The following is a 17,956-nucleotide window of genomic DNA, read 5'->3' as shown; positions in this document are numbered from 1 at the left end:
ATCTGACTTAGTAATTTGGGGTGGGTGGGGTGAGAATTTGCATTTCCAAGGCCCAGGTGATGTTGATGGTCCAGGGACCACACTTGGCAACATTGGACTAGATCATTCTTTATAACCTCTCTCATCCCAAAATATTGCAATTCTGTAATTTTACCTTTATAGAAATAGTCTTGCTGCCTAGGTTAAAAGTGGAAAACAAACTTTTCCTCACACATCAAATCTAAACCATGGGAATGCAGAGTTGAGAAGGATTCTGAAGCAAGCTCCATGCTCAGCAGAAAGAATGATGAGATTTATTTACGAGGTTTGGCTTTCACTGTGGACGGTGAAGGTATCCTTGTCCCACACTGACCACCAGCCCAGGTATTCCTTACTAAGCTGTTTGGGAGATTAGCCTAGTGTTCATGATATAACAATAATGAAGAGAATGAACTTTTTATTGACATGTAAAATACATGCTAGTCCCAAATCACATAAAACATTACTACTGAAACTAGAAAGTCCATGACCAAAGCCATTCAGAATAGAAGTGAACGTTCCACAGCATTCCTGAGAGCATCCATGTATCATCACAGAGTTCGATGTGAAGTACACAGCCATGATCCTGAGATACCCGTCAGAGTCCTAGGATGTTTGACGAGCCACGATTGATGACATCATGGAAATGCATAAAATATTGGAGATTTCTATTTGCAATAGTTATAATACAATATAAAACTTTTTACATCCTGAGAGACAAATCCTTAATCACCAGTATTTCTTAGGGACTCCAGCAATGTTTAGTTATCTGATATTTTAGGGTAGTGAAAATAGGTGCCAGCATTGTGACATAATGGTAAAGCTGCTGCCTGCAATGCTGATATTCCATATGGTTGCCAGTTCATGTCTTGGCAACTCCACTTCTGATCCAGCTCCTTGCTAATGGCCTGAAGATGGCCCAAGTGTTCAGGCTCCTTTCACCCACATGAGAGACCCAGGTGCTCCTGGCTTTGGCCTCACTCAGCCTTAGCTGTTGCGGTCATCTGAGGAGTGAACCAGTAGATGGAAGGTATCTCTCCCTCTATCTCTATAACTCTGACTTTCAAATAAATAAATCTTTTTAAAAATTTGTGCAAATAAGGCTGGTGTGATGCAATGGGTTAAGCTGCACTTGCTATTTGAGTCCTGGCTGCTATGCTTCAGTCTCTGATTCCTATTGATGTGCCAGGGAAGGCATCAGATGATGGTCCAAGTGCATAGAACCCTGCCACCCAAGTGGGAGACCTGGCCTCTCACTTCAGCATGGCTCAGCTATTGTGGCCATTTAAGAGTGAACCAGAGGATGAAAGATCTCTCTCTCACTCTCCCCCATCCATCACCATGCTCTGCTTTTCAAATAGATTGTTTTTAAAAGGATGATGAAAATAATTACTTTACGTTGAAAATGCTTTCCACTTTACTAAGAGAGTACTTTTCAGTTTTCCTTTCCAATTCCCTGAAATTCAAGAACATGACCTTTTTAACTAGTGCCTTTTTAACTAGTGAAATCTGGATCATTATTTAAACTCAATTTCAACTCCAGAAAGTCCTCTCTTGGGTACTCATTACGCATGATTGCTATCAAAAGATTTTTTAAAAATACTGATAATACTGACAAATAAAAATAAGGTAGTTCAAATTACACACTGCCCTACTTGGAAGCAAACATTTTAAACCTGGGCATGTTCTCTTTTAACCTCAATACTCAGTGAGCCACTTTCCAGCTCTTTAATATTTTACCACAGCATCATTTATAATGACTTCATAGTACTCCAGTGTTTAGTTATATGATAGTAACAAATGCCCATTTGTTGAATGTTTAGGTTGTTTCCAGTTTTCTTCAGTATTGTACACAGTGGTGACATTAATATCTTCTTAGCTAAAGTTTGGCAACATGAACTACCTTCTCAGGATAAACTTCTAAAGTGTACTATCGCATGAAGAGACCTACAGAAGGATTTTTATATTAATCAACCATATATGAGAGGGTCTGCTTCCTAAACAGAACCCAACATTGGATGTTGAAAATAAGGCTTTCTTGTTTGTAAGCTGCCACCACACAGCATCTTTTTGTTTCAATTGTTTCATTACTTTGCTTACTGGTGATGTGGGACAATTCGCCATGTATGTATTAAACATTTGAATTCTCTTTTCTGAGTATGCTGCTAATCTACTTTGACCAACTTTAGTTGGAATTTTAAAAGCTTGTTTTATTAGTAGTTTATAAAACTTTTTTGTTATTGAAGGTAATTGAACCTTTATCTCATATCACAAATATTTTTTCACAACTTGCATATGCAGTGAATAATGTTTATTTTTGTTGTTCTTGTTTAAAGAATTTTAAAAAGTTTGTATGATCAAGTTTATTAAACTGCTTTTGCTAAAATTTGGAAGTTTTTTATTTATCCCAAATATTATCTAAAATCCATTAGTACTACCTTCTATACTCAGAGTTTTAAAAATTTAACATTTATCGCTTCTCGGCCTTTTGGCTAAGATCAAGTATAGTAAAAATTTAACATTTAAATTTATCTGATACCTAAATTTGTAAAGGTGTGAGTGAAGAATCTAAGTGTTTCTTCTCTAGGTATTTATGTAATATTGGTTACTGGTAGTACATCCTGAAATGCACTTTGGAAATCAATACAATGGAACTCTTAGAAAGGACTGTGATACCAAAGCTGGAGTTATTCAATGAATTTCTCTAAGAAATATGAGCCAGTGTTTGTTAAGTAAAAGTAGTGTGAATTGGCAAAGGATAGGGGTTGAGATTCATGTCAATTCCACAACCATTCTGCCCCACAAGCCAGAGTTGCTAGTAGGCATAGGTGATGGGTCCAGCTGAACTGGATGAAAATACATTTTTGTTTCTTTGGAGAGACTCTGGAGAAAAGGAAAACAGATTGGTCAGCCAGATAAAAGATAGTTGTTGTAGGGATCAAAAGCTGTGCTGATGAGTGTGGAAAATATTTTTCACTGCTCATGAATTTTAGAGTATATTTTTCCTGCTTAAATAATAAACTGGATTTTAGTTATTTAAATATATTAGTGAAGAGTATTAAGAATGTGAAAAAACAAAAAGATTAAGCTAATGCCAGCTCAACTAAAATTAATTGAGAGGAGTAATGCCTAAAACCCTAATCTCTGGACTCATTAAGGATTGGAAGAAATTACAAATAATTTTTTCCACTAACTGAATGAGGTTTTAATTAAGACATTCATGGAAAAACAAGAGTATAGGGTAGTGCTAAAGTGTATTCCAATACTTTGGAAGAGGGAAATCATTTCTGAAGGAGAATCTATGTAAGAGAAGAACTGACTGGGAGGCTATGAACAGAAGGACTTCTTGGTAGATCTAAGACATGATGATAACATTCTGAAATGTTTTTCTTGGGGCAGAACTTGTTACCATTGGGGCTTTGCTACAAAGTTCTATTTCTTTATTGTTCTTGAAATTTCATTCTATAATACTGCATTTCCTTAAGTTCACAAAAAAAAAAAGGTCTTACGTACAATAATTTTCTTAAGTTCACTACATATTATAATTATATTAACCCCAAATATAGTACATAAATAGGGAAAACAATTGACTCTAAGCATAAGCCTAATATACAAAATTTCAGAACTGCCATGAGTTGTCTTACTATATACTTATCTAAATTTATTTATCAGTGCTGCCCAACACTGCCCACTTTTTCTGCTCCACTTGCCAAATTTTCTCTCTGATTACAAATAAATTGTAAAATCCCCATCTCTGCATTCCTTCTGGTGCTGCAGCCTATTGATATCTCCCCCTACTTTTATCTTAAAAAGTTTTATCCATCCCACATAAATACGATGAAATATCACTAGGTCAAACTTCAGTTCTGCAGAAGATATTCTCTAGGTATTCTAACTCTTGGTGCATTTTTCTTCCCCTAAACTTCTAGATCACTCAATTGTAGATCAAAAAGAGACTTGAGGATCACATATGGTTTGGCTCAAACTTTAGCATGCTTTAGGATCTATAAGAGAGACTTTGATTTACATTTCGCTGATGGCTAGTGATTCTGAGCATTTTTTTCTCATGTCTTTTGGACACTTAAATTTCCTCTTTTGAAATATGCCTGTTCAAGTCCTTTGCTCATTTCTTAACTGTTTTGTTTCTTTTGTTGTTGTTGAATTTCTTGAGTTCTTTATAGATTCTGGATATTACTCCTTTATCAGTTGCATAGTTTTTGTTTTTTTTTTTTGTTTTTTTTTTTTTTTTGACAGGCAGAGTGGATAGTGAGAGAGAGACACAGAGAAAGGTCTTCCTTTTTGCCGTTGGTTCACCCTCCAATGGCCGCCACAGCCGGTGCACCGCACTGATCCGAAGGCAGGAGCCAGGTGCTTCTCCTGGTTTCCCATGGGGTGCAGGGCCCAAGCACTTGGGCCATCCTCCACTGCACTCCCGGGCCATAGCAGAGAGCTGGCCTGGAAGAGGGGCAACGGGGATAGAATCCGGCGCCCCAACCGGGTAGCGCAAGGCAGAGGATTAGCATGTTAAGCCATGGCGCCGGCCTCAGTTGCATAGTTTGCAAATATTTTCTCCCGTTCTGTCAGTTGCCTCTTTGCCCAGTGTTTCTTTTGCAGTGAAGAAACTTCTCAATTTGATGTAAACCCATTTATCAATTATGGCTTTGATTGTGCTTCTGGGGTCTTTTCCAAGAACTCTTTGTCTATGCCAATGTCTTGCAGGGAAAGATTTAGGTCTTTGAACATGTTGAATTGATTGTTATATAAGGTGTAAGGTATGGGTTTTGCTTTATACTGCATGTAGAGATCCAGTTTTCCCAGCATCATTTGTTGAAGAAATTTCTTTGCTCCAGGGATCGATTTTATCTCCATTGTCAAATGTAAGTTTGTTGTAGGTACGTGGTTAATTTCTAAAGTTTCTATTTTGTTCCATTTGTCTACCCATCTTTTTGCTTGTTTGTTTGCCAGTACCAGGCTGTTTTGATGATATCTGCCCTGTAGTATGTCTTGAAATCTGGTATTATGATAGCTTCTGCTTTGCTTTTGTTGTATATGATTACTTTAGGTCTTCAACCTTTGGGGGGTGGGGTGTGAAGAGTTAGTTGGGCCAATAGTATATCAATTTTGTTTATTTTTTAAAAAACCCAGTGCTTTGTTTCACTGATCTTTTGTGTTTTTTGTTTGTTTGTTTGTTTCAACTGTGTTTATTTTTTCTCTAATTTTAATTATTTCTTTTTTTCTCACTAATTTTGGGTTTGTATTGTTGTTGTTTTTCTACATCCTTGAGATATATTGATAGCTTATTTATCTGCTGACTTTCCAATTTATTGATGTCAGCATCAATTGTAAACTTCCCGCTTCACACTGTTTTTTCTGTATCCCATAATTTTGATATATTGAATTTCTGGCTTCATTCAATTCTAGAAATTTCTTGATTTCTCTTTTGATTTCTTCTGTGGCCCAGTGTTCATTCAGAGCACGTTGTTTAGTCTCCATGTCTTCACATATTTCTAGAGATTCCCGAGTTGTTGAATTCCAGCTTCATTCCATTGTGGTCAGAGAAGATGCATGGTATGATTTTGACTTTTTTGAATTTTCTGTGGTTTATTTTATGGCCTATTATGTGGTCTGTCCTGGAGGAAGGGTGGGAGTACAGGGGGGAGGGAAAGTGGGGTAGGAAAACTCACTATGTTCCTAAATTTGTATATATGAAATCCATGAAGTTTATATACCTTAAATAAAAGGTTTCTAGATTATAAATAAATAAATAAATAAATAAACTTAAAACTCAAAAAAGACTGTTGGTCCCACCCTGGGATGGAGTCTGAGAATCTGCATATCTATCATATTTACAGATTATGCTGAAGTTTCTGGCCCAGGGAATAATTTTTGAGAATAATTGCTTAATAACATTCTTATATAAATTATAAATCAAGAAGCAAATTAATTTGCTTGACATACAAAGTTAGTGACACAACCAGAAACTGTAAATCTTAGGAGTTGATTTCAAGGTAAGACTTTGTGACTCATTTAAACCTGTGTATAAGGCAAAGTAATTTTTTATAATTTTTATAATTTTTTAATAATTTTAAAATTATTTTTATATTTTTTTTTAATTTTTGACAGGCAGAGTAGACAGTGAGAGAGAGAGACAGAAAGGTCTTCCTTTGCCGTTGGTTCACCCTCCAATGGCCGCCACAGCCGGCGCACCGCGCTGATCCGAAGGCAGGAGCCAGGTGCTTCTCCTGGTTTCCCATGGGGTGCAGGGCCCAAGCACTTGGGCCATCCTCCACTGCACTCCCGGGCCATAGCAGAGAGCTGGCCTGGAAGAGGGGCAACTGGGACAGAATCCGGTGCCCCGACCGGGACTAGAACCCCGTGTGCCGGCACCGCTAGGCGGAGGATTAGCCTGTTGAGCCATGGCGCCGGCCAAGCAAAGTAATTTTTAGTTAGGTAGTTTTTTATTATTGAGCTGTAAGAGACACATTAATGTTCTAGATATAATTCCTCTGTTAGATTACAGATAGACTGCCCTGGCATGCGCCGCGGCTCACTAGGCTAATCCTCCGCCTGCGGCACTGGCACCCCTGGTTCTAGTCCTGATCGGGGCGCCAGATTCTGTCCCGGTTGCTCCTCTTCCTGTCCAGCTCTCTGCTGTGGCCCAGGAGTGCAGTGGAGGATGGCCCAAGTGCTTGGGCCCTGCACCCTCATGGGAGACCAGGAGGAAGCACCCGGCTCCTGGCTTCAGATCGGCCCAGCAAAGTCTCTATATTTTGATTTTTTTTAATTCACCACAATTATTTATTAGTGGAAGATGAATAAATGTTAGCTCAAAGAGTAAATTACATTTGACATATCCACTTTATTATATTTTCATTTTGATGCCTATGGGAGTTTTTATTTAAAAGACAAATGCTTGTCTGTCTTGAATGGTGAAGGATCTTTTACAATGAGCTCACCTCATAAGAGCTTACATGCTAGAAAGTTTATTGCAAATAGCTTTAAGAAACAGTAACTACTAAGTGGCAGAGAGCTCAAAATCCTTCGGACTGCTATGCAGGAAACTGGAAACTTGAAGTAAGGATCAGGAAGAGGGAAGACTGATGGATCTGCAGCAAAAGCATTTGCTTAAGCTAGTTGCATTCCTTATAAGGATAAAGGGACTAACCTGCTCTCTGTCTCTTAGGCAAGGACTTTGGCATTTTGTATTCATTTCTTCAGAGCCGCAAAGGTGATCTCCAACTTTACTGGTAGGAGATTCAATGACAAGCTCAATCTCTAGTCCAGGCAAAGATTGAGATAGACAACCATGGCTTCTGCCAACACATTAGCACTGAGTGAGGATTGGCTACTAAGACAAAACCCAGCCTCTGATCAACACAGGATAAGGTGAAACAGTTGCTGTTTGAGTCTCCAACTGCACACTGATTGGTATTTTGAATGGTACCAAGGACTCTCTGGGGGTAGTGAATATATGTACTAATGCATCTTAAAATATTTCTGTGTTAGTTACTAGTCTTGCTTTCAGTATTGACTCCTCTGATTTACAGTGTCAGTTATTCATTTGCTAATGTGAGAACAAACACTATTACCTGTTTTCCTTGAAGTGACAGAGTCACTTGCTCATTTGGAGACAATATCTACCAAAACTTAAGTCTGAGTGTCCATAGTTTGCCTTTCAGTCATCCCTTCCCATTGCAATCGTGTTCTACGTGAGAAGCAGCTGGTTCAGCTCCCAACTCATTCAGTTGCTCAGGGGCATTTCTCAAGACATCTTACTGCAGTGTGCTAGAGAGGTGCTGCAAGTCTGCCTCTTGCGTCCTCACACAGTATAGACGTGTAGTTTAACATTGAGATTTAATAAAGTCACTAATTTTTTCTGTTTCATCAATGACACTCTTAGGAACTGGGGCATGGCAGAGTGGAAGACCGTGGGTCCTAGTATCATTGCTGCCACTACCTTGATTCATGCTGCCCCTTTGGGGTAACACAGTATCTTAAAAAGCAAACAATATCTTAACATTACTATGAAATTAGTCTTTAATATGTAGTTTCCCTAAAAATATCTTAAAGCCCTTTAAGAGTTGGTGGGCCACAAATCAAGAATTGCTATTATAGACAAATCCATTTGAGTATTTTGAAATTCTTTGATCACATCTATAAATATTTTAAGGTTCTTAATAATATTAACAAATGGCCATGCAGATATAATCCACATACATAATTTACCCTTCCGTCTACAACATGTGGGAGTCCATTTTATCAGGCACATACTCTACAGAATTAAAACTCCTGACTGTCCTGATTAAAAGATAAATAGTTCAAATTATAATGAATGTCTCTGTTGTGTCTGAGGTAGAGGAAGTGAATTCTTTTCAATTTCCATTACTTCTCCCACCTCAGATGTTGCTACCATTCAATAAATGGCTCACATAAACTCAAACCATCTTCCAAGACAATTTCTGTCACAATAGACCCATGAATGTAGAGAAGAAAAGAAATAATAATAAGGATAAGTGAATGAATCATTATTACCCCCACCCCGTGCTCCAAGAACATCTTTCTTTTTCCTAATTCACTACACAAAGACTAGCAACCAGTTGTCTTCAAACTCCTTTTGATCTAAAAATGTGATATTAGGCATATGTTCATTGTAATAAAATTACAAGACAAAAATATTTAATCTATAATCATAGAAGTGGAAGAGAACATACAATAGTTCCTGATTAATTCACGTGATTCCAGGAAGCTTTACATAAAATGCTTTCTATATACAATTATCTTAATCAAAACTTTTCTGTTAGACAAGATTCTGTAGGGTTAAGGATTTTGCAGTATATTGAACTTCATTATAATTAATAATAAAAGTAGTAGAATAATATTTATTGTGGATCCAGAACCAAGGGATTTAGCTAGCTAAGGAAGCATATTACAATATAGATCCCACAAGAGGGGTTCCTCAAAGGCTGAGTACCTGGCAGAAAACAGTTGGTTAGGTGCCAGCGCTGTGCCATGGTGGGTAAAGCTTCCACCTGCAGTGCCAGCATCCCATATGGGCACTGGTTCAAGTCTCGGTTGCTCCACTTCAGATCCAGCTGTCTGATGTGGCCTGGGAAAACAATAGAAGATGGCCCAAGTCCCTGGGCTCCTGCACCCACATGGGAGACCTTGAAGAAGATCCTGGCTCCTGGCTTCGATCTGCCCAGCTCTGGGCATTGCAGCCTCTTAGGGAGTGAACTAGTGGATGGAAGATCTCTCTGTCTCTCTCTGCCTCTGTGTCTCTGTAACTCTGCCTTTCAAATAAATAAATTAAAAATAAAACAATTGGTTGGCCCCAACATTTGAAGAGACCAAATGCCATGTCCAAAATGTGTCTAAATACATGCAGCAAATGTTCATTCCTTTTTCTAAACCATGGCTCACCTGGTAAGAAAAGGTCATGCTCAAGGAAGAAAATGTTCTTTTTAAAAAGTGGGGTGAATCCCATTAAAAAGTACATATATTAATATTTTAAATGTAACTCTACCTACAGGACTATTAATGTTATAAATATAGTCTTGTGATTAGGATTTCCTAAACCACCAAATCAATAAACTTTCATCATTTATACAATTAAAGACATCTATTTTCATGTTTATAAAAGTGACATTTGGAAATGGAATAAAGTAAAATATTTCATTGCTGATGACAAAGAATTTTACTCAATTGATTTTTTTCCTTTTTAAGTTGAGACACAGACAGACAGACAGAGGTCCCATCCACTGGCAGACTCCCCAGATGCCTGCAGTGTCAGGGGCTGGAGAGCAGCTGGGCGGACCCCGAGACCAGCAGCCAGGAACTCAAATCACAGCTCCTATATAGTGGTAGGAACCCAAGTGCCTGAGCCATCACTGCAGCATCTCAGGGTCTGCATTAATGGAAAGTTGGAGCTAGGAGCCAGAGCCAGGTACCAAACCCAGACACTCCAATGTAAGATGCAGATGTCTTAACTGCAAAGCCAACTGCCCACATTTGTGACTTCAAAGTCAGTTGTTAGAGGACAAATCGATTCCATAGAACAAGTTCCACTGATCCTCAAAGAAATTACATTTCCAATAAACTTAGCTTCTGATAGTTAAACAAGCATTTTATTTTTATTTTATTTTTAACAATTCATTTATTTACTTGAGAGGCATAGTTAGAGAGGGAGAGACAGAGAAGTCTTCCATTTCCTGGTTCACTCTCCAAATGGCCACAACAGCCGGAGCTGGGCCAGGCCAAAGCCAGGCCAAGCTGGAGCGGGGAGCCAAGAGCTTCTTCCAGGTCTAACACATGGGTGCAGGGGCTCAAACACTTAGGCCATCTTCTGCTGCTTTCCCAGGCCATCAGCACTGAGCTGGATTAGAAGTGGAGCAGCCAGGACTTGAACTGGTGCCCATATGGGATGCCAGTGCTGTAGACAGATGCTTAATCTACTACACCACAGCACCAGCCCCTAAACAAGCACTTTAAATTAAATCATGTGTAGTGGGGCACTTAAAGAAATACTAAAATTATGAGAAAAAGCTGATTTTTATCAGAATTCCAGGGGTCTCAATAATTGTCTTAAGTGTGGTAGAAAAGAGTGATCACTGAGTGAATCACAGTCAAGCCAATCTAAGTGTCTCAAAAGGCTATGCCAGTATCTAATGGAGAACTTACTTGAATTGATCCATTCACTGAATGAATACTTGTTAACTGCTTCCTGTTTGCAAGTCTTTTGTGTTTAAAAGCCCACCAGCCATGGGCTTTACTCTTCCATTTATTTATATATGAGAAATATGTGTCAATCTCTTAAAAAATAGGTCAGGCACTGATTTAGGCACTGCGGATATGTGAGGGGAAAACATGGACAAGGTCCGTGCTTTTTGGAGTTACAATTTATTGGAGAGTAGAGAGAACAGAGACAATACATAGTAAACAAGTGAACAAATGAATGAACAAGACCATTTCTGACAGGGATTAGTGCTATCAAGAGGATTTTTTTAAAAGATGTGAGCATTTGGTGCAGTATTTAAGATGTTGCTTGGAGCAGAGTGCTTGGGTTCAAGTTCTCGCTCCTCATTCCAGCTTGCTGCCAATGTGCACCTTGGGAAGCAGCAGATGATGGCTCATGTGTGTGGGCCCCTACCACTCATGTGAGCAATGGGGAGGGAGCTCCTGGTTCCAGGCTTAAACCTGAACCAGCCCTGGCTGGTGTAGGCATTTAGGAAACAAACCAGCGTTTGGAGGATCTCTCTCTGTTTCTGTCTCTCTCTGCCTTTCACATAAATAATAAATGCTAAAGAACACATCCTAAAATGTAAATTTTGAGTTTAATCTTAACTGACACAGAGAAAACAGACATTCAAAGATTGAGTGCAGCAATATTCAGACAAGTCCAAAGGCCTTTGGAAAAAGAGTTAAAAGCGATCCAGTGGGAAAGAGATCCATGGAAGTTTCCTCCTTCCCAACGTTTCTCACCTCTCATCACCTCACTTCCCCATTTTTGCTCCACCTGATGTTGGAATTCAACTCACCAGGCCAGTGGAGTGGGTATTATGTGCCTCCACCAAGTTGCAGACTTGATTTTTATTTCTGTTACCTACACAATTGTACACAGGAACTTTTGTATTTTGCATAGAAGCCTTTTCTAAATGAAACCATTTATAAGTCACCATTTATAACTCAGAAAAATAAGCTCTGGCCTATAAAAGCAATTTATAGAGCAGAGGCAGGATTAAAATACCTGAAACTCTGGTGCTATTCATCTCGATGAGACACATTGCCTTTCCCCTGCAGTCACTCTTGGACTGAAATGTGACAGCTGTTGATCTACTTGGCTGCTGTTAACAGGTTGACAACAGTGATCTATAGAGTAAAACACTCAGTGCATTAAGGAGATTCAGCATCTTGGAGACAGATGCCCATGGTTAATGGTGAAATGGTGGTCTCCATGTTGTTGACAGAACACCCCAAATCCTCAGGCCACTCATAAACATGACTATTTATCTTTTTCCCTGCGTCAAAGGAAGAAATATGTCAGGCTTAAAAGCCCTAATGGGAAAAGAAAAAGAAAGAGAGAGAGAGAGAGGAAAAATGTGGTAATTTGTAAAAACCAGTTTTGAATTTTGTTTTGATTTCCTTAAAGGGGAGTATTTAGTGATACCAATTTTGAATTGGCAGTCCATTCACATAGGAGACAAATGAAAATAATAGAGTGCTCAGAGCAATCCTTCTACTTCATTTCCATCCTTTACTTTTATTAGTTTCTTTTGTTACAGAAAAGGTATATATTTTTATATTTTCCATCTTTACACAAAGCTTCCATGTTATATATACTTCTGTGCACTCTGCTTTATTATTTAAAGTATTTTAACATATCGTTTCATAGAAATGAAATCTATCCATATCAGCACATAGAAAAATTCCTCCTTATTTTCTTTGACATGTGCATAGTATTCCATTGTATGGAGGAACCACAATTTGTGAAATACAATCCTCTACAAATAGAAATTTGGTCTTGTTCCAATCTTTTGCTATTATAAACCATGCAAAAACAAGTAAATTTGCATATACCATCACTTTGCACATGGACAATTATATCTACCAAATAAGGTCCGAGAAGTGGCATTTTTGTATAAATTTAAATTTATCCATTTGCAATTTGGGCAACTCTGGGGGCGTGGTGGTGGTGTGCTACACATCCACTGCCACCAATACTGTCTGAGAATGCCTGCTTATCCAACAGAATGCCTGCTCACACTTTAGGATTTTTGACAACATGGTAAATGAAAACCATCACAGTGAATTTTTTTTTTAACTTCTGTAAGTATGATGGAGATCAGGCAGGCTTTCATGTAAGTAAATTTGTATTTTCTTTTTGTTAATTTTCTGTTCATATTCCTTTCCTATGTCTTTGTTATGTTGTTGTTCTTCTTACTCATTTATAGTAGAATGAAAAGCTTTGTGACATGAATTGCAAAATTTCTCATGGTTTGCTTTCATTTGTCTTTTGACATTACTTGCAAGATTTTAAATTTTTTTGCTTTGTTTTGTTTTTGCTAGGTAAGTGGATTTCCTTTTTTCTTTTTCTTTTTTTTTTTAACTGTAGTACTTATCAATCTTGTATGGTTTCTGGATTTTTCTCTTAAAATTTTATGGCTTCATTTTATTTTACTTTTAAATTTTTCACTCATTTGCAGTTTATCCTGGTATACAGTGTGAGGCTGCATTTATTTTTCCCTAGAAGATTGCCTTGTTGTTCCAGCACCATTTCTGGAAGTGTAGATTTCCCTCTTCCGATTGCACTTGCCGTGTTCATCAAATCCCGTGTATGCTTCATATACTTGGGTCTGTTCATGCAGACATACCACACTGTTTTAATTATTGAGGTTTAAAACCATAACATCCAGTAGATCCAGTTCCTCTGAATAATTCTACATAGCAGAAACTTAGCCACTGTGAATGGAAATAGAGCTGATTATCCCAAGCTGATTGTGTGATTTATGGGGTCAGAAGCCGTTTGACCTCCATCAGAGCAGCCTTCTTTTCTCTCTTTTGTTCCCTACACACCCGCCCCTACTCTTTAAACCATCAGGTTTCATCCTTAACGCTCATATTTGCAGGCACTGAGAGCCTTTTTCTCTTCCTTTCTTGTGCTTTCCCCCTACTTGTCAGATGGTCAAATGCAGTGCTTTTTAAAGCTCCCAGATAGAGGGCAAATGCTACCTGCATTCCAGTCCACTGAATCCGAATCCTAAATGTCTGGGAAACAATCATTAATTTTAATAGATTCCTTATAGAAACATGCTTCCAAGAATGTGTGTAGGAGAAAGAGACATGAAAGGGCAAGAGAAATAAAAAGAAAAGAAAAGAAGAACCAGGCTCCAGAGCTTATTGCTCGGCTTTGAGCAAAGCACTGAATGCCTGCTAGCTGCACAGAAGCCTGGGCCCGCCCTGCACCCCACACCCAAAGCCGGAGTGACAGGTAAGGCCCTGACAGCTTAAAGAAATGAGCCAGGGGACGAAACCTCTGCTTTTTCTCTCTCCTTTCTGAGCAATGGGGGGGGGGGGGGGGAGGGGAGAAGAGGCACTAGGGGAAGAGACATACAAAAAAAGGCATTGGGGGAAGTGATACAGAAGCGGGTGGGAGAGAGAAAGGGAGGGAGAGAGAGAAATTGAACATGCAGGAAGAGTATTTCAAAAAAACCCAAGAGGCAGAAGTCCAGACCTAGCAATATTGTAGTCATTTTTTAAAAATATTTATTTATTTATACTTATTTGAAAAGCAGAGAGAGAGAAAGAGCTCTTCCCTCAGTCCCCAAATGAGGAAATAATAGAAGCTGGATCAGGAGGAAGCCAGGAAGCCAGAAACTCAATCCAGGTCTCTCAAAAAGAGAGGCAAGGACACGAGTACTTGAGCCATCACCTGCTTTCTCTGCAGGTGCATATTAGCAGGAAGCTGGAATAGGAAACAGAGCCAGGAGTGGGACCCAGGCACTCGGATATGAGATGCCAGCAACCCCGATGGCGTCTTGTCCTGTGCCAAATACCCGCCCCTTTTGCAGTGGTTTGTAAGGGCCTCAGATACACTCATCATTTTCTCTGTAGGAATCTCTTGTGAGAGACAGGCCTGCTGCAGTGTGGGCACTGCTCAGCTCACAACGGTGGCGACCCCTGTGCAAACTTCCTCTGCTGGGCAGCCTTGCCTCTTCATTCTGAGCCTCACATGGTGGAGCACCTCACTTCTCTCACCCAGGAGCTAGTACGGGGTCGTCAATAGCAGAGCAGGCCGCTGTGTGGCACATGGGAGCCTGGGATTGGCCCTGATCTTTGGAGAAGAATGCCAGCACTCTTCATCTTTCCCTGTTACTCTTAGCCAAGCATTTACTCAACATGCGCCATGGCTCACCCCATGGTAGGTCCTGGGGATAAAATGATGATAAAGGCAAAGTCCCATTTTTGCAGAAAGCCATTATTTGATAGAGGCTGTAAATATGTAAACTAATAATTCAAATGCAAGTTTTCAATATTTCTAAATACAACTTTTTAAAAAAGATTTATTTATTTACCTGAAAGTCAGAGCTTCAGAGACAGAGGGAGAGACCAGAGAAAGAGAGAGAGAGAGAGAGAGAGAGAGAGAGAGCATGATCTTGCACCTACTGATTCACTCTCCAGATGGCTGCAAGGACCAGGATTGAGCCAGACGGAAGCCAGGAGCCAGAAGCTTCATCCGGATCTTCTACATGGGTTGCAGAGACTCAAATACTTGGGCCATCTTCTTCATTTCAAGTTTCAGACAATTAATTATAAATTAGCCCATGGACCTAGGCAATCAACAAACACTGTGACTGAGCATGATGAAACAATAATATGAAAGAAAATTAGAATGAGAGAGAAGAAAAATAAATGAGTTTGAGTTCCTGCTCCAAAATAGCTCACAGCCTTGTCAGAAAGAGATAATCTAATACTTGCAAAGAAAAGTAAGAAGTATAGTAATAATAAATGTTGCCAAGGATGCTAGGGAGCTCTCAGAAAGAAATGCGTAATTTGGGAGTTTATGTGATTAGAACCAAGAAAGGCTCTTTGACTGAAGTCAGATCTGCAGGGGATTTTGAATAAACAAGGAATTCCAGCCACATTTGAAACTTCTTCCCATACTTCTCTTTTTTTTTTTCCCCTACTAATGCTGGGACTGGATTTTTTTGAAGATTTATTTTTTATTTCTTTGAAAGGCAGTGTGAAAGAGGGAGAGAGAGAGAGAGAGAGAGAGAGAATATCTTCCCATCCATTGGTTCACTCCCAAGATGGCAACAATGGCCAGAACTGAGCAAGGGTGAAGCCAGGAGCCTGGTGCTCTATCCTGAACTCCCATATGGGTGCAGGGGCCCAAGCACTTGGGCTTTCCCAGGCGCATTAGCAGGAAGATGGATTGGAATTGCAGCACCCAGGACTCATCAGAGCTACCATATGGGATACCAGCATCACAAGCTGCAGCTTAACCTGCTGTGCCACAATACCAGCCTCGGTCTGGGATTTTTTTTTAGTGACATGAAGTGAGGACAGAATTAAGCATATTTATTCATCCAAAATGTTATTGTGATCTTCCAGATCTCTGAGCTGTTTCCCAGGAGCTGAGAAACTCCCTTGTCCTTGACCAGGGCTGTAGGTGGAAACTGAGGCACGTATATGGGTGAAAGGAACCAGTTCCTACCATTCTTACCTTCACTCTTACCTGCACGTAATCAACAGAGAAAAGCTGTGGAAGAAAGGGAAGTCCACAGAGGAAAGGAAGATAAATACCATCAGGTGCTAAGAGTTAACATGATTAAAATGAGCCCACCTGTGCAAAAAAACCCTCTCTGCTCCTGTCAGGCAGGTAGCTGCCCCCAGGCCTGATACAACACATGGGATGACACATGTGCCACTCATCCTCACAGCACCTGTGTCTGGCCTAGGTCTCCCCGCCAGGGAAAATCCTCCTACAAGGTAGGCAATTCATTACTATATTTTATAGATTCATAAGGTTTTACTTATTCTCTGAACCCCACTGTAAGCCACCGAGGGAGGCAGAAGTTAAGCACCATCTGGGGGTTGGGAAATGGGAATAGTTAATGGAAGTTTCCCAATCCAAGAAAACAGGAGATCGAAGAGCTGCTCTGGGTGAAAGCCCAAGGCTTTTGGCTTAATTATCCTCACTGGCTCTTGCCTCATCTATATTCTGAGATCTTTCCCCCCTAAACCACTTCTCTCTGCATTTTTCTGCTCTCACAGGCTTTGTCACTTCACAACAGATCCACTTTTTGTGTTATTCATTTTTTTCCTGTTAACACTTTCCTGGGGCTAGGAGCGAAGGGGTGAGGGTTGGCCTCCTGAGTGGCCCCGTGCCTGAGCAATCACTCCTGTGGCCCCATCCTGCCAGAAGCAGGAGCACCTGCCCCGGAGCTCACAGCATTGTGGACTACACTTTTTCAGCCTCGTGATCTCTTTATTTTGTAGCCATAACTTTCAGCTGGAACATTGTCTAGTCAAATAGGATAAACTCTATAATAAGAAAAGATGGACACTAGGAGATTCTCCATTGCCTTTCAAATATTGATGGCTAAGCCACCTCAAAGTGAAGAACTTTTTTGAACATGTTTAAATCACCAGCTATTCCATAGCTTCTCTTTTGTTCATTAAAAATGCCTTGGCAACTGGTAATTGATCACAAAGCAGCAGGAGTATCAGTAGAACAGCAGGATCTCAGGGATGTCAGAGGACCATCAGCTCTCATGCACTTCCCATGGCAGCAATTGTACAAGGACACTTGAAGAATTTCGTGGAAAAATGTAAGGAGTTTGTTTTAGGTCACAAATATTTCATATCTACACATCTTCAAGGGCTTAAGAAAGTTCACAAAAAGTGTAGATTATGAAAAGCTATGAGGGCCGACACTGTGGCATAGTGGGTAAAGCCACCGACTGCAGTGCCGGCATCCCATATGGGCGCCGGTTCAAATCCAAGCTGTTCCACTTCTGGTCCGGCTCTCTTCTATGGCCTGGGAAAGCAGTAGAAGACGGCCCAAGTCCTTGGGTCTCTGCACCCATGTGAGAGACCCAGAGGAAGCTTCTGGTTTCTGGCTTCAGATTGGCTGTTGCAGCCAATCGGGGAGTGAACCGGTAGATGGAAGACCTCTCTTTCTCTCTCTGCCTCTACTTCTCTGTGTAACTCTGATTTTCAAATACATTAAAAAAAATCTTTAAAGAAAAGAAAAGCTATGCATGAATTTCAACAATTTTCAGCACAATGAGCTTATCTTTTCATTCTATTTTCCACAAACTTTTTGAAACGCCTGCCTATGCTCTCACAGCTCCTTCCACAGGAGCCATTATATGCTCCATGCTGTTTACTCTCAAGAAATGTGAACTATTTCCAATGAGTGGCCACCTACCTCCTTTCT

The 17,956-nt window shown here is 39.9% G+C and overlaps 1 protein-coding gene and 1 pseudogene across 1 annotated transcript in view; both read left to right on the top strand.

Annotated features, from left to right (window-relative positions):
• The window catches only part of CLVS1 (clavesin 1), a 194,248-nt gene that overhangs the window by 109,054 nt on the left and 67,238 nt on the right, over positions 1 to 17,956 (top strand). The gene's annotated exons all lie outside the window — the stretch shown is intronic.
• LOC133758998 (U2 spliceosomal RNA) lies at positions 2,491 to 2,643 on the top strand (annotated as a pseudogene).

The sequence above is a fragment of the Lepus europaeus genome, chromosome 4 (assembly GCF_033115175.1).
Source record: "Lepus europaeus isolate LE1 chromosome 4, mLepTim1.pri, whole genome shotgun sequence".
Lineage (NCBI taxonomy): Eukaryota > Metazoa > Chordata > Mammalia > Lagomorpha > Leporidae > Lepus > Lepus europaeus.
The sequence above is the reverse complement of the archived record's forward strand: the minus strand, read 5'-3'. Positions and strand labels throughout refer to the sequence as shown.